This window comes from Sorex fumeus, unplaced genomic scaffold (assembly GCF_029834395.1).
Source record: "Sorex fumeus unplaced genomic scaffold, SorFum_2.1 ptg000032l, whole genome shotgun sequence".
Classification (NCBI taxonomy): Eukaryota; Metazoa; Chordata; class Mammalia; order Eulipotyphla; family Soricidae; genus Sorex; species Sorex fumeus.
In genome coordinates this window covers 4,545,541-4,553,418 of record NW_026606089.1, presented here as the reverse complement: position 1 = coordinate 4,553,418, position 7,878 = coordinate 4,545,541, and the positions used below count along the sequence as shown (strand labels likewise).

General features: G+C 37.4%; 1 non-coding gene and 1 pseudogene across 1 annotated transcript; both read left to right on the top strand.

The window, feature by feature from the left end:
- The first annotated feature begins 362 nt into the window (after window positions 1-362).
- On the top strand, window positions 363-459 carry LOC130025850 (uncharacterized; annotated as a pseudogene).
- Window positions 460-7,211: 6,752 nt separating this feature from the next.
- Window positions 7,212-7,321, top strand: LOC130025881 (U6 spliceosomal RNA). The gene has a single exon (XR_008792816.1). It is a non-coding gene; the product is annotated as a U6 spliceosomal RNA (small nuclear RNA).
- The last annotated feature ends 557 nt before the right edge of the window (window positions 7,322-7,878 follow it).

The window sequence follows — 7,878 nt, the reverse complement described above, 5'->3', positions numbered from 1 at the left end:
GTGGTCAAAGTGCAGACAACACCATCCACCTTTTCCTGGAGATGTACACAGGACTGAGGTGAGAACAGCAAAAGGCTCTATTTTAATGTTCTTAATGAAGGATTCAGGGAACAACATTAAACAAACTCATATACCATCTTCCAAAAGAATTATTTTGTAAAACTGATGCCTAGGGTATGGTAAACGATAATATAGTAAAAACCATATTTTTATTTCTGGGACATTAAAGTTCTAAATCTATTTATTCATGCTGCTTTGAAATACATTCCTTGATTAGGAATCATTGTCTGCCATAGGAGTGAGGAAGGACAACACTCAAAGTAATAAGAAGCGAAAAATATGGAAAAATTAACTCCTACTAGGTTTGATAACACATATACTAAAATTGAAATGATACAATGATGAGCATGGTCCTTGCACAGAGATAACATGCAAACTTGTAAAGCATTCCATATTTTTGTTGCAAGAAGAATGAACAGGTCTACTTTAAGCTAAGACAATCCCCATAAGTACAAAAATTCTACATAAAGAGAGCACAAATCCCCAAAACAACAATCTCTCTCAATGTCAATGGACTAAATGTGCCAATTCAGAGGCACAGAATAGGAAGATGAATTAGAAAACTGAACCCAACATTCTGCTTCCTGCAAGAAACATGTCTGAACAATCAAAGCACCCATGGGCTAAAGGTAAAAGGCTGGGAAACAAGTTTTCAAGAAAATATCACCTCCACAAAGCTGGAGTGGCCATACTAGTATCAGACCACATGGACTTCAGGCTAAAGGTTATCAGAGACAGGGAAGGTCATTTCTTAATGATCATGGGATATGTACATCAGAAAGAACTCACCTTCCACAATGTATATGATCCTAATGACAGACCAGCAAAATACTTTAAAACAACTTCTAATAAACTTATAGAAAAACATTGATAGCAACACAATACTAGAAGGAGATTTCAACACTTCTTTGTCACTTCTCGATAGATCAAATAGACTGAAGCTCAGCAAGGAAATATTTTCTTTAAGGGAAGTAATGAAAAACCGTTGGCTTAGGGAAGAAATCAAAGAGGAAATAAAAAGTTTCCATAAACAAATGAGAATGAGGACACGAGCTACCATAACTTGTGGGACACAGCAAAAGCAGTGTTAAGAGGAAAGATTATAGCTCTGCCAGAATTCATCAGGAAGAAGAAAGGGCCTACCTGAATAAATTAGAGCTCGAGATTTTGGAAAATAACCAACAAAAGTAGTCCAAACTAGGCTGGAGGAAGGAAATAATAAAACTTGTACCAGACATCAATGAGCTAGAATCCCAAAATACAATCCAGAAGACCAATAAGAACAAAAACTGGTTCTTTGAGAAAATAAATAAGATCAATAAACCATGAGAAGCTTCTCAAAGAAACAAAGAGAAAGAATTCTAATAAATCGAATCAGAAATGCAAAGGGGGGTATCCTAATAGAAAGTACAGAAATCCATAGGATCATCAGAGATTATTTTGAGAATCTTTGCAGCAGGAAATGAGAGAATCTTGAAAAAATTGATAAATTATTGGATTCCAATTACCTCCCAAGGCTGAACCAAGAAGATTTGGAATACTTGAACCTATCACTAACAAGGAAATTGAAATGATGGTCAAAATTATACCCCCAAACAGAATCCAGCGCCCAGATGGATTCAATAGTGAACTATTTCAAACCTTTAAAGAGGAACTGCTTCCAACATTTGTAAGATTTTCCAGGAAATTGAAGAAACATACATACTCCCAAATACTTTCTATGAGGCAAAGATCACCCTAATACTCAAATCGACAGAGACACCACAAAAAAAGAAAATTGCAGACCTTTTTCCTTTGTGAATATAGCTACAAAAATTTTCAAGAAAATACCAGCAAAGAGAATCTAGAAACTCAACAAAAGATCACACAGTATGACCAAGTAGGTTTAGCTTGGGGATGCAAGGATGGCTTAACATTCTCCAGTCAATCAAAAGAATACACCATCTCAATAAAATAAAGATAAAAGTCATATGATCATATCAATAGACGTAGATAAAGCATTTGATTAGATCCAGCACCCATTCATGATGAAAAACTCTCAACAAAATGGGAGTTGAAAGTACTTTCCTCAATTTAGTTAAAACAAATTACCACAAACCCACAGCAAGTATTATTCTTAACGGGGAACAACCAAGGCTTGGAGCAGAAATCAATGAAATAGAATTCCAGAATACAATCAGGCACAAAACAAGTTACCCACTCTCAACACTCCTAGTCTTCATAGTACTTGAAGTACTTGCCATATGATTTTGGTAAACAAAAAAGATATCAAGGGCATCCATATAAAAAAGGAAGAACTCAAGCTTTTACTATTTGGAGATAACATGATACTATACTTAGAAAATCCCAAAGAATCTCCAAAAAAGCTCCTGGGAACAATAGATTTGTTTAGTAAAGTAGCATATTACAAAATCAATATCTGGTACTACATGGCTTTCCCATATATTAATAATGAAAGAGAAAAAAGAGATAGAGAAAAACAATCCCATTCACAATAATACCTCAGAAAATAGAGTATAATAGAATCAACTAAAAAGGTTAAGGAACTATACCAAAAAAAAAAACTACAAAACACTACTTCACAAATAAGAGAGTATATGAGGAAATGGAATCACATCCCATGCTCATGGATTGAGAGTTTTAACACTGTCAAAATGACAATACACACCAAAGCTCTATAAAGATTTAATGCACTTTCTATAAGGATACACATAACATTTTTAAAATAAATAGATTAAACACTCTTGAAACTCATACAGAACCATAAACTCCCATGAAGAGCTAAAGCAATCTTTGGTAAAAAGAAGAAGGGAACACCTTCCCCAACTTCAATCCCTTTTCTGAAAATTGTCTGTGGGGCCCCCACACCTCCTGAGCATTGCTTTACAGACTCTCCCAGCAACCAAAAAATATGTAGTGCCCCAGAAACATGTACTTGTCTTAATTAGGGAGCCATACTTGAGGTGAGGGTCACAAGGAAATATTGCATGAAAACATAAATCAAAGAGCAGGGGAGACAGTGTAAATCATGTGAGTACAGATCATATATTTGGTGAAATGTGTTAAGATTCAGATGCCCTAGTCTTCGCACCAGGGATATTCCTTCAAAAATGCCCCAATATACTGGAAATGTTCTAGAACATTAGATGACTGAAACTCAATTATGAGCAACTTTGTAACTTTGTATCTCTTGGTAATTCTAATCATTAAAGTAAATTTTAAATACACCCATCAAACTTACCTTTTTACGACTAAATGGGAAAGATACTTTCTAATACTTATCCTCACCAAAATCTCAACAAAGTGTGACACTTGCCAGGAAATGTCCTCCCTTGCATTTTTCTCATGATACTTATTAGTACTTCACTCTTCTGTTTCTTCCCTTTACTCATGCCAAATCTTCCCATCTCCCTTGTAAGCTCCTGAAACATTATCCATTCAACATTGGTGCACGTTGCCACTGCTCCTCTTGAGGTCTTGTGCATGAACTGATTCTAAAACATAACATAGCTGCAATTACAGTATTCATGCCAAAGACAGTCATTGATATATCTTTGTGTTTAGCTTTCTACAAGCTATTGGCACACAGCTGATTAACATTTTTTTCCTACAGAGAACACAAAAATAGATATGCTGGGTTTTAAAGATCCATCAGTATTCTGAGGTACAAATGAAGGATATATATTTTTAATGTTATATCCAATATCTGTGAGATAGACCATTGCAAATCTATTCATAATTTGCTTCCAGTCATACAAAGATCCAACATCCGTCCCTCCTCTAGTGTACATTTCCCAAAACCAATATTCCTGGTTCCCTAAAACCATCCCCCAACACCCTACCCCCACACCCAGTGTGTCTCTATGGCAGGCTCTTTAATTCTTTCTCTCTGTCTCCTTTTTATTTTGTGCATTAAGGGTCTCGTACAGGTACTAAGAGGTCATCATGTTTGTGCAAGGAATTTAGCATTTTTATCAGGAAGGTAAGCCTGGAGTAGCTTTGAGGTATGGAAATGACTGCTGAGGCTTCCGTAAGTACAGGGCAGTGGGGGTGGGATGCCCATCCTGCCCAGAGAAAGCCTGGAGATTTCAGTCACAAAACCCGCATATCCTAATTTTCAGCTGTTATATTTCAGTGAGAGCCATCCTGAGACGATGGAAACCAGAGGAGAGCATGGTGGCGATTTTGGATTGTGGGAGCTAGTGGCTGCACTGGGTTCTGGTTGGGTGGGCACCAAACTAACCTGCCTCCCTCTGATTTACCCTAGTATCTTCAGCCTTTTGCAGGTCCAAGGTTAACTGTGGCTGTTGATATCTGCCAGATTTGTCTATGGGTCTCTGAAACAAGACCAATCCATTAGCTTGTATAGCTGAGCCTGGGGTGGTTTGTTAACATGGCTCCCACATATCTTTCGGGAGTTTAATTTCTCGGGAAACATAGTCCTGAGTTGTTGGGAGACAGCCAGAGGCACACTGGCCATATGAGGTTATCGGGAAGCATGAAGACACCATCAGACTGTTGATGCACTCACCTGAGGGTACAGGTTGAATTCCTGCTGGCACTGCACAACCAGACTACTAACATACATTGACTGAATTAACGAATAATCAACATTTTCAAAATGTGTCTCTTTATTGCATTTTAGAAGGGTAACTTCTAACAGGAAAATAATCTTCATGGTATAATCAAGACCTACGATTTAGTCTTAATATATTTAATAAAAGCTACACATTTTGAAATTTATACAAAGAAATTTTTTAAATTATCTGTCTTTATAATTTACTTGTAAATTACTAAGATATCATTGTTTCTTCCACCGTTCTTACGATAGAAATTTACAGACAGAATGTGCTAAGTAAAAATTCATTTTGGCACTTCTCTTCAATGTAGTACTGGAAGTACTTGGAAGAGAAAAGAGATAAGGAAAAGATATTAAGGGTTTTTCATGTATGAAAGTTAGAAATAATCTCTCACTATTCACAGAAGATATCATACTATATTCAAAAATACTAAAATATCTACGAAAAACTCCCAGAGACAATAGACATTTATAGTAAAATTGCAGGCTATAAACTCAATACCCAAAGTCTATGGCTTTTTTATATGGAAGTAATGAGAGAGAAGGAAGTGACATGAAAAAGCAATCCCATTCAAAATCGTGCCGCAGAAACTCAAGAACCTTGGAATCAGCTTAACTAAAGAGGTAAAGGACCTATACATCAGGAAATTAAAAACGACACGAGGAAATGGAAACATATATACTGCATATGGAATGGGAGATTTAACATTGTCAAAATGGCAATTCTCCACGAAGCATTGTAAAAATTCAACTTGATCCCTATAAAGATACCCATGACATTCTTCAAAGAAATTGATCAAGCACTCCTGAAATTCACATGGAACAACAAACGCACACGAATAGCTAAAGCAATTCTTGGGGAAAAGACAATGGAGGCATCACCTTCCCCAACCTCAAACTCTACTACAAACGATAATAATGAGAACAGCATGGGACTGGAACAAAGGCAGAGCTGCAGACCAATGAAAAAGGATTGAATATACTGACACACACCCTCAAATATATAATCATCTAATCTTTGATAAGGGAACAAGAAATGTGAAGTGGATCAAGAGAGTCCTTCTGAACAAACGGTGCAGAAAAAAACTGGACAGATACATGCAAAAAAAAAAAAAATGGCTCAGACCTCTACCTAACACCATGCACAAAAGTCAGATAAAAATGGGTCAAAGGCCTCAACATCAGACCAGAATCCCTCAGGCTCATTGATGACAAGGTCGGCAAATCCCTCCACAACATTGAAGCTAAAGGTATCTTCAAATATAACACGCCACTTGCCAAGCAACTGGAAACAGAGATAAACAAAGGGAACTATCTTAAATTAAGCAGCTTCTGTACCTCAAAAGAAACAGTGACCAGAAACAAAGACTCCGCCATGCGGGCAAAATACTCACAGAAGCCTACCAGGTCCTCTGAGAGTGAGAACTGGACAATCAGAGTTGCTGTCTTCTAAATAAGATCCAGTCTCTGGATGTTGGCCATTGATGGCATTACATGGATCCAGGGGCAGTTCGTGGTTGTAGCACTTAATTATTAAAAGATGGGGGATTTGGAAGAAGGGGGCACAGTCTTGATCTGAGCAGCCATGGAGAACCTATCCCCCGGTCCCGCACATCTGGGTTCCTCTTCCAGTTCCTTCATGCAAGAGGCTCCTTCAAGCTTGGGAAGGGTGGTCTTAAGCGTACATATGGCTGGTTGCAGAGGTCTTCAGCTGCCGGGGCTCTAATCAGGGCGGTGAGGGAAACTCACCCCGGCACCTCCAAGTGGCCTCGGTGAGAAAAGCCAGGTGCGAGGTCAGGACACTGTCGTTTTAGACATATTTGGAATTAATTTTAGATCGAAAAGTACACATCATTCAAAATACTTATGTGCTTAGTAATAAATTACTACACACTCGTTCAATGACCTCAGAGACCCCACTCTGCTCAGAGAACTAGATTTTTAATTACAGGTCTCTTTTGCCCATGTGTCATGACTGACAATCACTATCAGTAGATATGAAACTCACTACACACAAAGATGCACACAGGATACTTTGAGTCATCTATGTTGTTAATATGAGTTGGCCATTAAACTTCACTGAGACCCTTTGTTCTGTCCTTTATAGGAGCCTCATGAGTCTCACCTTCTGTTCAAGTTGAACTTGTAATAAGGTGGAATGAAATCATCAGTATGATCCTCACCTCATCCTTCAGGAGAAAAATCCTACATACATTCAAGGTGGTCAAAGTGCAGACAACACCATACACCTTTTCCTGGAGATGTACACAGGACTGAGGTGAGAACAGCAAAAGGCTCTATTTTAATGTTCTTAATGAAGGATTCAGGGAACAACATTAAACAAACTCATATACCATCTTCCAAAAGAATTATTTTGTAAAACTGATGCCTAGGGTATGGTAAACGATAATATAGTAAAAACCACATTTTTATTTCTGGGACATTAAAGTTCTAAATCTATTTATTATTCATGCTGCTTTGAAATACATTCCTTGATTAGGAATCATTGTCTGCCATAGGAGTGAGGAAGGACAACACTCAAAGTAATAAGAAGCGAAAAATATGGAAAAATGTACTCCTACTAGGTTTGATAACACATATACTAAAATTGAAATGATACAATGATGAGCATGGTCCTTGCACAGAGATATCATGCAAACTTGTAAAGCATTCCATATTTTTGTTGCAAGAAGAATTAACAGGTATACTTTAAGCTAAGACAATCCCCACAAGTACAAAAATTCTACATAAAGAGAGCACAAATCCCCAAAACAACAATCTCTCTCAATGTCAATGGACTAAATGTGCCAATTCAGAGGCACAGAATAGGAAGATGAATTAGAAAATTGAACCCAACATTCTGCTGCCTGCAAGAAACATGTCTGAACAATCAAAGCACCCATGGGCTAAAAGTAAAAGGCTGGGAAACAAGTTTTCAAGAAAATATCACCTCCGCAAAGCTGGAGTGGCCATACTAGTATCAGACCACATGGACTTCAAGCTAAAGGTTATCAGATACAGTGAAGGTCATTTCTTAATGATCATGGAATATGTACATCAGAAAGAACTCACCCTCCTCAATGTATATGATCCTAATGACAGACCAGCAAAATACTTTAAAACAACTTCTAATAGACTTATAGAAAAACATTGATAGTAACACAATACTAATAGGAGATTTCAACACTTCTTTGTCACTTCTCGATAGATCAAACAGACTGAAGCTCAGCAAGGAAATA